This window comes from Phyllobates terribilis, unplaced genomic scaffold (assembly GCF_046119375.1).
Source record: "Phyllobates terribilis strain yellow unplaced genomic scaffold, ASM4611937v1 Scaffold_12__6_contigs__length_324123572, whole genome shotgun sequence".
Taxonomy (NCBI): Eukaryota; Metazoa; Chordata; class Amphibia; order Anura; family Dendrobatidae; genus Phyllobates; species Phyllobates terribilis.
The window spans coordinates 271,934,757-271,946,137 of record NW_027362772.1 but is presented as its reverse complement, the minus strand read 5'-3'; positions in this window follow the sequence as shown (position 1 = coordinate 271,946,137).

The window sequence follows — 11,381 nt, the reverse complement described above, 5'->3', positions numbered from 1 at the left end:
ATGGAGCCTTCATCTTTTTTATTTTTTTCTCGCCATGTTTTTAATTACAGTATACAGTAAGTTATTATTTAACATTTTTTCATTGGTGCTGGATGCCAGTCCTCATGGACCTTCTGTCAAATAATGCATATGCCGACCTGACAGTGGCCACAGTCTGGATGGAAACCATGGCATTCGTCCACCGTAGATTCCCGTTGCAATTTTAAAAAAAACAGCTACACAGTAAAATTCAGGCAGTGGTCTTCTATAGGAAAACACAGTATGAAACACTTTCCTATATATTTAAAGGGAACCTTTCAGTGGATTTTTTACATTTGATTTGAGTACCTCCTGGAATTGGTGCCACCGCCCTGATTCTGGAATAGTTTTTCTTTTTCTTCTATATCACTCTGTTCCAAAGTTTTGCCCTCTGGGAATATATATGTACATTTTCTCTTCAACCCAATGGGCGTGTACCACAGAACTTCTCTGTGGGCATTTGCTTTTTCACCTCCATGATACTGGCCAATCAAAACATGGCCACACCTACAGAGAAGATCTGTGGTATACGTCCAGTTAATTTAAAGGGAACATTTACAACTTTTTACTGATGGTCATGACTTTGGAACGGAGGCGTACAGAAGAAAAAGAAAACTCGTTCCAGAATCAGTGGAGCAGTGGCAATTGGATGAGGTGCTCATTTTAAACTAAAAAAATCCAGTGAAAGGTCCTCTTTAAAAGGAACTTGTCTTCTGATTCATGCTGTCCAATCCACAAGCAGTATGAATCAGACAACGGCTGCACCTGTGTATATTTTACAAATGCACATATGAAAGTCAAGATGACAGGGCAAAAGGTGCCAGTGTAATACATATTGAGGACCTACCCTTATGGCTCGTGCACACGACCGAATTTTCGGCTAAAAAAACTGATCGCACTCTGACTATCTGACTAGGGCAGTGCAGATGAACAATTTTTTTCACTGACTGAATCTGCATGTGAAGAAAATTACAGCATGCATTATTTTTTCCCTGAAAATCATATGCGACTCCCCATTAAAGTCTATGGGTGTGAGAGAAAAAATCGGATGCCATACAGAGCCACAGTATAACATCCATTTTTTACAGATACATTGCAATTCTGTAAGATATGAAAATGTAAATGGTCCTGTAAATAATTAATAGCTGCTGAGTAAAAAAAACGTATTGCATGGATCCGTGAGAAAAAAATAGTCCCACTTTTCTGGATGAAAATTGGACATAAATATAAATTTAAAAAAAAAATTATATACTGACATGTGACCCCAGACTTAGGATAGGTCATCAATATCAGATCAGTAGAGGTCTTATGCCCCCTCTAATCAGCTGATACCTTGAGCCAAAGCCTCAAGAAGTTAAAAGCGCTGGAATGCCAACACCATGTAGTGGCCGTTCTCGGGTACTGCAGCCCAGACCATATTCTCAACAATGGGCCACTACAAAATATATGGAGCTGTGCTGTTCTGCCTCCATGCACTGTGAACTTCTGTCAGCTGTAACTACAGGAAAAATAAAAGTTGCCATCCTACAACTTGTTTAAAAGGAACTTGTCATATGCAGAAATGCTATTTGCCTGCAGATATTAGGTTAAATATTAAAATCATGTTAGGATAAGTGATGATCGTGCACTGAAATTCTCGAGTGCTCAGTACTTGAATCAAGCACATCGGATGCTCAGACGTGCTCGACACGAGTAGCAAGCATAATAGAAGTGAATGTGAAGCTCGAGCATTTTCCGGAGTCTATCTCTCTCTCTTGTCTCGAATTTAGTGCGGTTGACCTTCTTACGATAACCTGAGCACCACACAATACTCGACACTGCTCGATACTTGATCAAGCACCCCGATGCCGCAATGCCGAGCACACTTGCCCATCACTAGTTAGGATGCCTTACTGAAGCAGTGGCTACAGGGAGAAAATAAAAACGTATGTTCATCCCTGCAGCTGCTTGCTTACAATCATAGTAGCAGTTAAGGGAGCAGTTATAGTCACCACTCTGTACACTATAAGCACACTGTAACCACTCCCTGGCACTTTGATTGACAGCCTGCTATACAGCATGTGTGTGCAGAGAAGACCTCAATTTTATTGGTGAGATTTGAACCAAGGACCACAGCACTGCAAAGCAACAGTGCTAACCACCGAGCTACCCTACTTTTCATATCAAGGTTGAAAAAAAATAAATTACAAATGACAGAGCTAAATGTCCCTGATCGCTTTAAAAACAAATGAAATTTGTGCTTTAACTACTAATTCACAGTTTTGGTAAATTTAAGCATTATGATCAGTAAATATTTTGGCACTTGGAAGTAATGACAGATTTATGTTAGAATTTCACAGAAAAAAAAAGTATGATTTGGTAAGTTTAACTATTCATTATTAACACACTTTAAAACCTCAGATGAAATTACTAAATGGTTTAAATTAAGAAATCCCCTTCAACCACAGGAAAAAAAAATGGGCAGCGTGCAAAGAATTTATTAACTTAAGTTGTGTGGTAGTAAAAGAGCCATCAATTGGGGTTAGGACCTGGCACCTGTTTTGGGGGCCCCGTCATGTTTTATGAGAACTGGATTTATAGCCGTATATGACCTGTGACTCGCTTAAGGGCCAGATACTTAAACAAATTGATTCCGTTCATTACATACATTTTGAGAGAAAAAATACATGTGAGCCAGGAAGGTGAAGTTTGATTTATAGCTTTTGCATCCAGTATAGTTTTTACCTATTACTGTATCATTTTGCCAATATCTTTAATTAATGCTAGCTTGTTACAAATAGTCATTGCTTCCCAATTTGTTGAAGTTTTTTTTCCACATAGCCTTTCTCTCTGAAACCAAAATCTAGAAATCTTTATTTTGCTTTTACAATTAACAAAGAAGAAAAATATGACCAACACTAAACAATCTGGAAATAAGCAGCATAAAAAAACGAGTACCCCAGAAATAATATGTTTGGGGCTTACATGTAAATGGTTCACAGTATAATGTTTTATGACTGAAGAAAGAGGCCTCGTTAACCCCTTTAGTTTCTTTTTACATACGAGAAAAACGTAATGGGTTTCACCAGTGATTTTCATTGGAGTTTTACCAGAATTTCAATAGAGTGTTAACAGAGTTTGGTCAGAGTTTCATCAGTGTTTTTTCCTTGATGAAAAACAAACAACTTTCTCCACCTTCTCCTATCAGTCAGTGAAAAATAGACAGCACACTGATAACATAGATTTTTTCACTGACCCCTAGATTTGCAATGCATCTGACACCTGGATCAATATCGGACATGTCTCCTCGATTGTGCATTAACCACTCGATCCGAGGAAAACATCTGACATGTGAACAGCCCCATAGACTGTCATGGGTATGAGTACTATCCGTAATAAAGGTGGATAGCAAAAATACAAAATATTCGTACCATCGCTGCGTTTCATAGAAAAAAATTCTTTACCAAGCTACAAGGGAGACAAGTCGGACAGGCGAGTCCCCGGCGGTTTCTCCCTACCCACTGTCCTGGAGTGACAGGTCTCACCCTACACACGCAGGGAGAGGCCTGTCAGTCACTGGCAGTGGGCGTAGAGAAGCCATCGGGGACCCGCCTGTCCGACTAGTCTCTCTTGCAGTTCGGTACCCAGAGAGGATGTTTTTTCTCTGAAATGCTGCAGAATTTCAGTGTTGAACATACCTGGCTGAAATCATGCACCCAGTGTCTGGTACATGCTGACCATGGATCGGATGGATTTTGTGCCAAATTAGCAAAATGTTGCCTAATTCTTGTAAATTTAGCGCATATTTGAACAAAACACTTCTAAGAGCTGTTACTCTAGTTTTTATGCCACCCACTTACTGGAGAAGTTTTACAACCTTTTTGGAACTTTTATAAAGTCGCAATTAATCTGTCTAAAATGATCTGGAACACTAAACCAAGTCCACTTTGACTGATAAAAATAGAACACTATCGGATTAAGTCAAAACGATAGAAATTTGGTGCAAGTGTTTAATAGATTTGAATCCAAGGGGTAATGTTTCTCCTTGCAGAGAGTCACATGTCAAGCCTGACATGCCAAGGTGGGGAAAGTTTTAAGCTGCAATCCTCCTCTGGGAAATATGCAAATTGTCTCTTCAGAGAGAAAGAGGACTAGAACTCTAGCGCCACCTATAGGAATTAGCAATCCTAAAAGTCAATATCGACTCTCTAACAAACCTTGTCACATGACTTAGATTAACAGCCAAATCCAAAATCTCAATTTGCAGACATGACACTGTGTTTCGGGGTACTGCCCCTCGTTACATGCCATGTAAAGCATGAAAACAAACTACCACGTTACTACCAATAATTGGAGCAAAAGCAATAACCAAAACCCACTATTTTGAGTCTTTTCTGCAAAAGCAATCCTGAGATTAGATCTGATCACATTCTTATATTTTTTTGTGATACATATAAAGGCTTTAATAGCAAGGAATATCTAAATTTATCAAATTAAACCATTGTCCAATACATGAACTTTGGTGGACTTTCATATCATGATTGCAATGCTACATATGATATGGCTTCACCCAACCATGATAACAGATCACCCGGATTCAGAGGTTGTGTAAGTCTGTTGTAATCTTTGTGGCTTCCATAGCTTTCATTGAAGAAAAAAAACTAAGATTGTGATTGTGCCTTTTAATCCCTTTGGAGAGTGTGTTATATTTTCTTCTGTATTTGGACATGTAGGGATGATCGGACCCATGGAAGTTTGGGTTTGTCGGGTTCGACCAAACTTTAGTCCAAAGTTCGGTTTGGGTACCAGAACTATACCCGAACTTGAACCTGAACCCAAACCCCATATAAATCAATTGAGACCTGAACTTTGGAGTTGGAAAATATCTAGTTTTGTCATTCTTCTGTAATCATCGATAGAAGTTTTATGCTAATGAAGCACAAGTGCAGTGGGGCTAAATGTTACACTTGGTCTTATTCTGCCAGTCCGGGTATTATCCACCCCCTGTCTGCCTCCAATCTATGACTGACGGGTCACTGCTTTTTTTAGTGACCTTCCTGCTCTTGCCAAAATCTCATGCAGGTGCCATCATTGCCATGAGTTGTGCATGCCCAATAGCATCCAAATGACGTCATTGAGCTGAGAAATCTATCTGAGCATGCGCCGACCTTATCAATGCCTATTCCTGTGCAAAATGTTTGCCAGAGCAGGCCGGTGTCTGAAAAAGCAGTGACCTGTCAGTCATAGACTGGAGGCAGTCAGGGGGCAGACAATACCTAGACTGACAAGAAACTAAGCGCAACATCCTGCCCTGCTGCACTTGCTCTTCATTAGCATAAAACGTCTATGGCTGATTACAGGACAACAAAGCAGATTTCTTCGAAAAATGTATCATTTTAATCAGCTTCAAAAGCGCCATTACTGCTATGTCTTAAGTTCAGAGCCACAAATCCTGCTGGCAGGTCCTCTTTACACTACATATATTCTGTCTGCATTAAAGTCAATACTGAACTTCTCTAGACATCTGTTTGTTTTGTTGACCAGTTCACAGGCTCTTCCTATGGTGATATATTTATAAAGGATCTCATGTTTCCAGCTTGTAAAGCAAAGTCATGTAAAAAGGGTACAATAAACCTTTATGGGCAAAATCACCTTAGCACGTGTTACATGTGTCTGTGTCAACATTGCCATGTCAGATTCAAGTCTTCTTTCACTTAATGATAGGTATAAACCACATAATGGATGTAATAGTCATAAAAAAAGGTTTACTCCTGCATTTGGCTTTGACATTTAGAAAAGTTGTCTAAATTCCTAAAGAAATTACACTGAATAAAGCTAAATTGTAAGTATCGTGTCATTGTGCTACAGTAATGATAGCTAGATATCTCCATTTCAATTAAACTACGCAAAACAGTTATCGAGATGTTGTAATTTACTTAAAGAGGACCTGTCACTTACCATAAATATTGTTCATTTTTGACCTGATGTTGCTATTCTTCTGAACTTGTTTTTTTTTGTTCCTGAGACATGTCCCCCTCTTCCATGTATATAAATATAGCTTTTTTATCTAGTAGGGAATGGTTCTCATAAAGGAGCCTACAGGGCAGAGTTGAGGATCACACCCACGTGGCTAGCAATCAGTGGCGTAACTAGAGTCCAATGGACCCCGGTGTAAGATTTGGACCGGGGCCACCCCCATCCATATAATTATATATAATATAATTATTTATGCGTGTGTCCTCCATCCTGGTATATATGTCCCTTATCCAGGGCCCCATGATAAGGGACATATATACCAGGATGGGGATATATATACCAGGATGGGGCCCAGGATAAGGGACATATATACCAGGATGGGAAACATATATACCAGGATAAGGGACATGTATACCAGGATGGGTGATATATATACCAGGATAAGGGACATATATACCAGGATGGGGATATATATACCTGCATGGGGCCCAGGCAGGATAAGGGACATATAGAGTATATATGGTTGTCCTGAAGAAGGAGTCGGTATGACTCTGAAACGCGTTGACAGTAAATCAGCATATTATATCCGAGTGTAGATGTCATTTTCCGTTAAGCGCAGAATACTTCCATTGCCCTGGCAACTTTTTTCTGATACACACCAGCCTAGGATCTTAAAGGGGTTTTCCCACGAACAAAAGTTAATTTTAAAAATTGTCTGTGTCTGACCATGTACGGAACATGGTTTGATCATACTACAGCTCTTGGGCAGGGGAGGAAGCAAAAAAGTATACAAATATTTTAGCACGGGATCACAGAGGATTCATTTTGTGAGGTAAAATATTGTTTAAAAACAGGCAGTGAAATATTTTACCTCACAAAATGAATCCTCTGTGATCCCGTGCTGTAATGTCTGTATTGTCTTTTGCTTCCTCCCCTACCCAGGAGCTGTGGTATGTTCCGTACGCAGTCATATACAGCCAATTTTTAAAATGAACTTTTGTTCGTGGGAAAACCCCTTTAAGTATCTCTATCTCTGCTGCAAGACCATACCTTATTTCTGCAGTAAAATAATGTTTTCTTTCTTTTTCCATTGCTATGCTCAATAAGTTGAACTCCCAGGATGCTTCTTAAGAGGTCTTCAAGTTTTTGTATCTCAAGCCAGCCTGGTCTTTCACTTATTTTTAGAGTCCATGCTGCTAGCCTGTTGTATACTTATATACAGTTGTGCTCAAAAGTTTACATACCCCGGCAGAATTTTTCCTTTCTTGACCTTGTTTCAGGAAATATGAATGATAGCCAAAAAACTTTTTCTCCACTCATGGTTATTGGTTAGGTGAAGTCATTTATTGTCAAACTACTGTGTTTTCTCTTTTTAAATCTTAATGACAACCAAAAACATCCAAATGAGCCTGATCAAAAGTTCACATACCCTGGTGATTTTGGCCTGATAACATGCTCAGAATTTGACACAAATGGGTTTGAATGGCTACTAAAGGTAACATCCTCACCTGTGACCTGTTTGCTTGTAATCAGTGTGTGTGCATAAAAGCTGAGTGAGTTTCTGGGATCCAGACAGATTCTTGCATCTTTCATCCAGCCAAGTTTCTGGATTGTGAGTCATGGGGAAAGCAAAAGAATTGTCAACGGATCTACGGGAAAAGATAGTTGAACTGTATTACACAGGAAAGGGATACAAAAAAATATCCAAGGAATTGATAATGCCAGTCAACAGCGTTCATACTATGATTAACAAATGGAAAATCGGGGGCTCTGTAAAAACCAAACCACGGTCAGGTAGACCAACAAAAATTTCAGTCACAACTGCCAGGAAAATTGTTCGGGATGCAAAGAAAAACCCACAAATAACATCAGCTGAAATTCAGGACTTTCTGAAAACTAGCGTTGTGGCTGTTTCAAGATGCACAATAAGAAGGCACTTGAAGAAAAATGGGCTGCATGGTCAAGTCGCCAGAAGAAAGCCATTACTGCACAAATGCCACAAAGTATCTTGCCTACAATACGCTAAACAGCACAGAGACAAGCCTGAAAACTTCTGGAACAAGGTAATTTGGAGTGATGAGACCAAAATTTAACTTTTTGGCTACAACCATAAACGTTACATTTGGAGAGAGGTCAACAAGGCCTATGATGAAAAGAACACCATTCCTACTGTAAAGCACGGAGGTGGATGGGGATGTGAGCGCTACAAAGGCACAGGAAACTTGGTAGAAGTTGAAGGAAAGATGAATGCAGCACGTTATCAGCAAATACTGGAGGCAAATTTGCACTCATCACCCCAGAAGCTGCGCATGGGACGTACTTGGACGTTCCAACATGACAACAATCCAAAACACAAGGCCAAGTTGACCTGTCATTGGCTAAAGCAGAACAAGATGAAGGCTCTGGAGTGGCCATCTCAGTCTCCTGACCTCAATATCATTGAGCCACTCTGAGGAGATCTCAAGCACGCAGTTCATGCTGGACAGCCCAGGAATTTACAGGAACATCCACAACTACCACAAAATACTTCAAGCTGTCATTGATGTTAGAGGGGGCAATACACAGTATTAAGAACTGGGGTATGTGAACTTTTGATCAGGGTCATTTGGATGTTTTTGATTGTCATTAAGATTTAAAAAGAGAAAACAAAGTAGTTTGACAATAAATGGCTTCACCCAACCAATAACCATGAGTGGAGAAAAAGAAAAGTTTTTTTTGTTAGCATTCATATTCTCTGAAACAAGGCCAAGAAAGAAAAATTCTGCCAGGGTATGTAAACTTTTGAGCACAACTGTAACTGGTAACTACTCTGAGGCCTGCAACCTAAGGGTCCTTGATCAGAAGCAACATAGTAACCTTGGCAGTCAAGGGATTAGAGGGAAGGAGCTCCTCTATCGCCCCATTTAACCTTGCACTGGGATCGCAGGATGCTGATGGGTTATTATTAGTGTTGAGCGAGCATGCTCGACACTGCTCGGTACTCGCCCGAGCATCACGCTACTCGGGATGTTCGGCGAGCACCGAGCATTTCCGGGTTACTCGGGCGGGAGCTCGGGTCTCCGCCCTGCATGTTTGGCGCTCTTTACAGAGCCAATGAACATGCAGGGATTGCCAGCCAGTCACTGTAATGCTGCAGCCATGTTGGTTGTGGGCATTACAGTGATTGGCTGTCCGCACAGCGTCACCTCGAGTATTTAAAACCGGGCGCCGTCATCTTGGACACAGTCACTCCGGATTAGACAGTGTAGGGACAGCGCTGCTGATTTAGGGAGAGATATAAACTGCGAAATAGTTAGTGTAGGGTCTGTAAAGGCTGCCAGAACAAACAAACAGTCCTTTTCAGGACTAATATCCATCCCAGATACCAGGCAGGCAGGCTGTATAGGAGACACAGTGGTTATACCAGCAAACGCTGCATTACAGTCCTGTGTGCTCCTGTTGCTGAAATTGCTGGACTTAGCACCAGGTGTCAGGGGCCAGGAAAAATCCATTTTTTTTCATCTAAATCCTCCTTTTTTTTTCCTCCTTCACACTGTACAAATACCCGTCTTATTAACCTTTTGGTGTGTCCCCCCCCCCCAAAAAAAAAGCGTGTCTCTGATTTTTCAGACACAAATATAACTGTTGAAAATAGTCTGGTGTAGGCTAGAGAAACAGAAGTGTTGTTTTGCACTTCCACGGTTCAAACCTCTGTACTATCCATTTTGGGCCATTTGTATCTAAAAAAAAAAACAGTTTGAGTGTGTCGCTCACTGTTCAGCCGCAAATATCTCTATTTAAAAAAGTGTGGTATACCCCAGTAAACAATAACTGTGGTTTTGCCATCCCACGGTAAAAAATCTCTATTATTCAGCTTTTGGTAGTTTTTTCCGTAAAGAAAAACAGTAGTGTCTCCTGACTGTTGTGACACAAAAATATATCTGTTGAAAATAGTCTTGTGTAAGCCCGACATCCCAGTGTGGTTTCGCAGTTCCACGGGTCAAATCGCTGTACTATCCAGATTTGGGCCTTTGGTATCTTAAAAAAAGCAGTTTGAGTCTGTCGCTCACTGTTCAGCCGCAAATATCTCTATTTAAAAAAGTGTGGAATACCCCAGTAAACAATAACTGTGGTTTTCCTCTTCCACGGTTCTAATCTACTCTTTATTACCCTTTTTCCATTGATAGTGCAAGTGTAAGCTATTTTACTTCATTTACAATGGGCAAGGCGCGTGGCAAGGGACGTGGAAGTGGACGTTCTGGTGATGGTTCGTGCAGAGGACGGGGCCGTGGCCAAGGTGAAAATGTGCCACAACCAACAGCCACATCTTCTCGCTCCCACTTCTTGACCGAATTACTAGGGAAGCACAGAACAACACCAGTATTGAGAACTGATCAGTGTGAACAGGTTATTAATTGGATAGCAGATAATACTTCCAGTTACCTGGGCACCACCACCTCCGGTCTGTCTTCCACACGGTCAACTCTTAGTAGCCGTGAGTCTCGACCGCATACTCCTCACCCTGATGCTCCTTCCTCCCACCATGCCGAGTGTCGTCAGACAGCAAGTGATCCCACACTTGGACACTCTGAAGAGCTGTTCACTGGTCCATTTCCATATTTGGGCCCCTCGCCTGATACGCTTGAAGTGGTGGAAGAGGAGATCCCATGTTGCGATGCCCAAATATTTGAACAGCCACGGCCACAGGAAGTCGACGCTGGCAATCTGTCACAAGAGGTGGACGATGGCGAGACACAATTGCCAGGAAGTGAGGAGGAGGATCGTGGTGCGCAAGTGGAAGAGGAGGAGGTGGTGGATGATCTAGTAACTGACCCAACGTGGAAGGAGGACATGCAGAGTGAGTCCAGCAGCACACAGGGGCAGGGAGGCAGAGTACCCCAACAGGCAGGAAGAAGCAGTGTGGTGGCCGCAGACAGAAGGTAGGCAACCGTTCCCTGCAACACCAACACGAGGGACGTTGCCAGTACAAGCGGTAGGTCTTCCAGAGTCTGGAATTTTTTTAAAGACTCTGCTGATAGCCCCCAAAAGGCCATATGTTCCACCTGCCATGCCAGCATCAGCAGGGGTGACAAAACTACCAGCCTGACCACCACCAGCATGATCAGGCACATGGCAGCAAAGCACCCGACTTTGTGGGGCGAAACCCAGGGTCCATGACCAGTGTCAGCGGGTGTCACCACTGCTTCTTCCACTGTTGTGCGTGCAATAGAACCCCCTGTTGTGTGTGCAAGGCAATCCCCTGTCCATACTGCATGTAAAGATGCCCCCTCCTCTCAGTCTTCACTTGTTATGGCAGTTTCTCAAGAAACAGCATCAACGTCCACGTCCACGTCCCACCGCAGCGTTCAATTGTCCATATCCCAGACCTTTGAACGAAAGCGGAAATTCACAGCTAACGCCCCACAGGC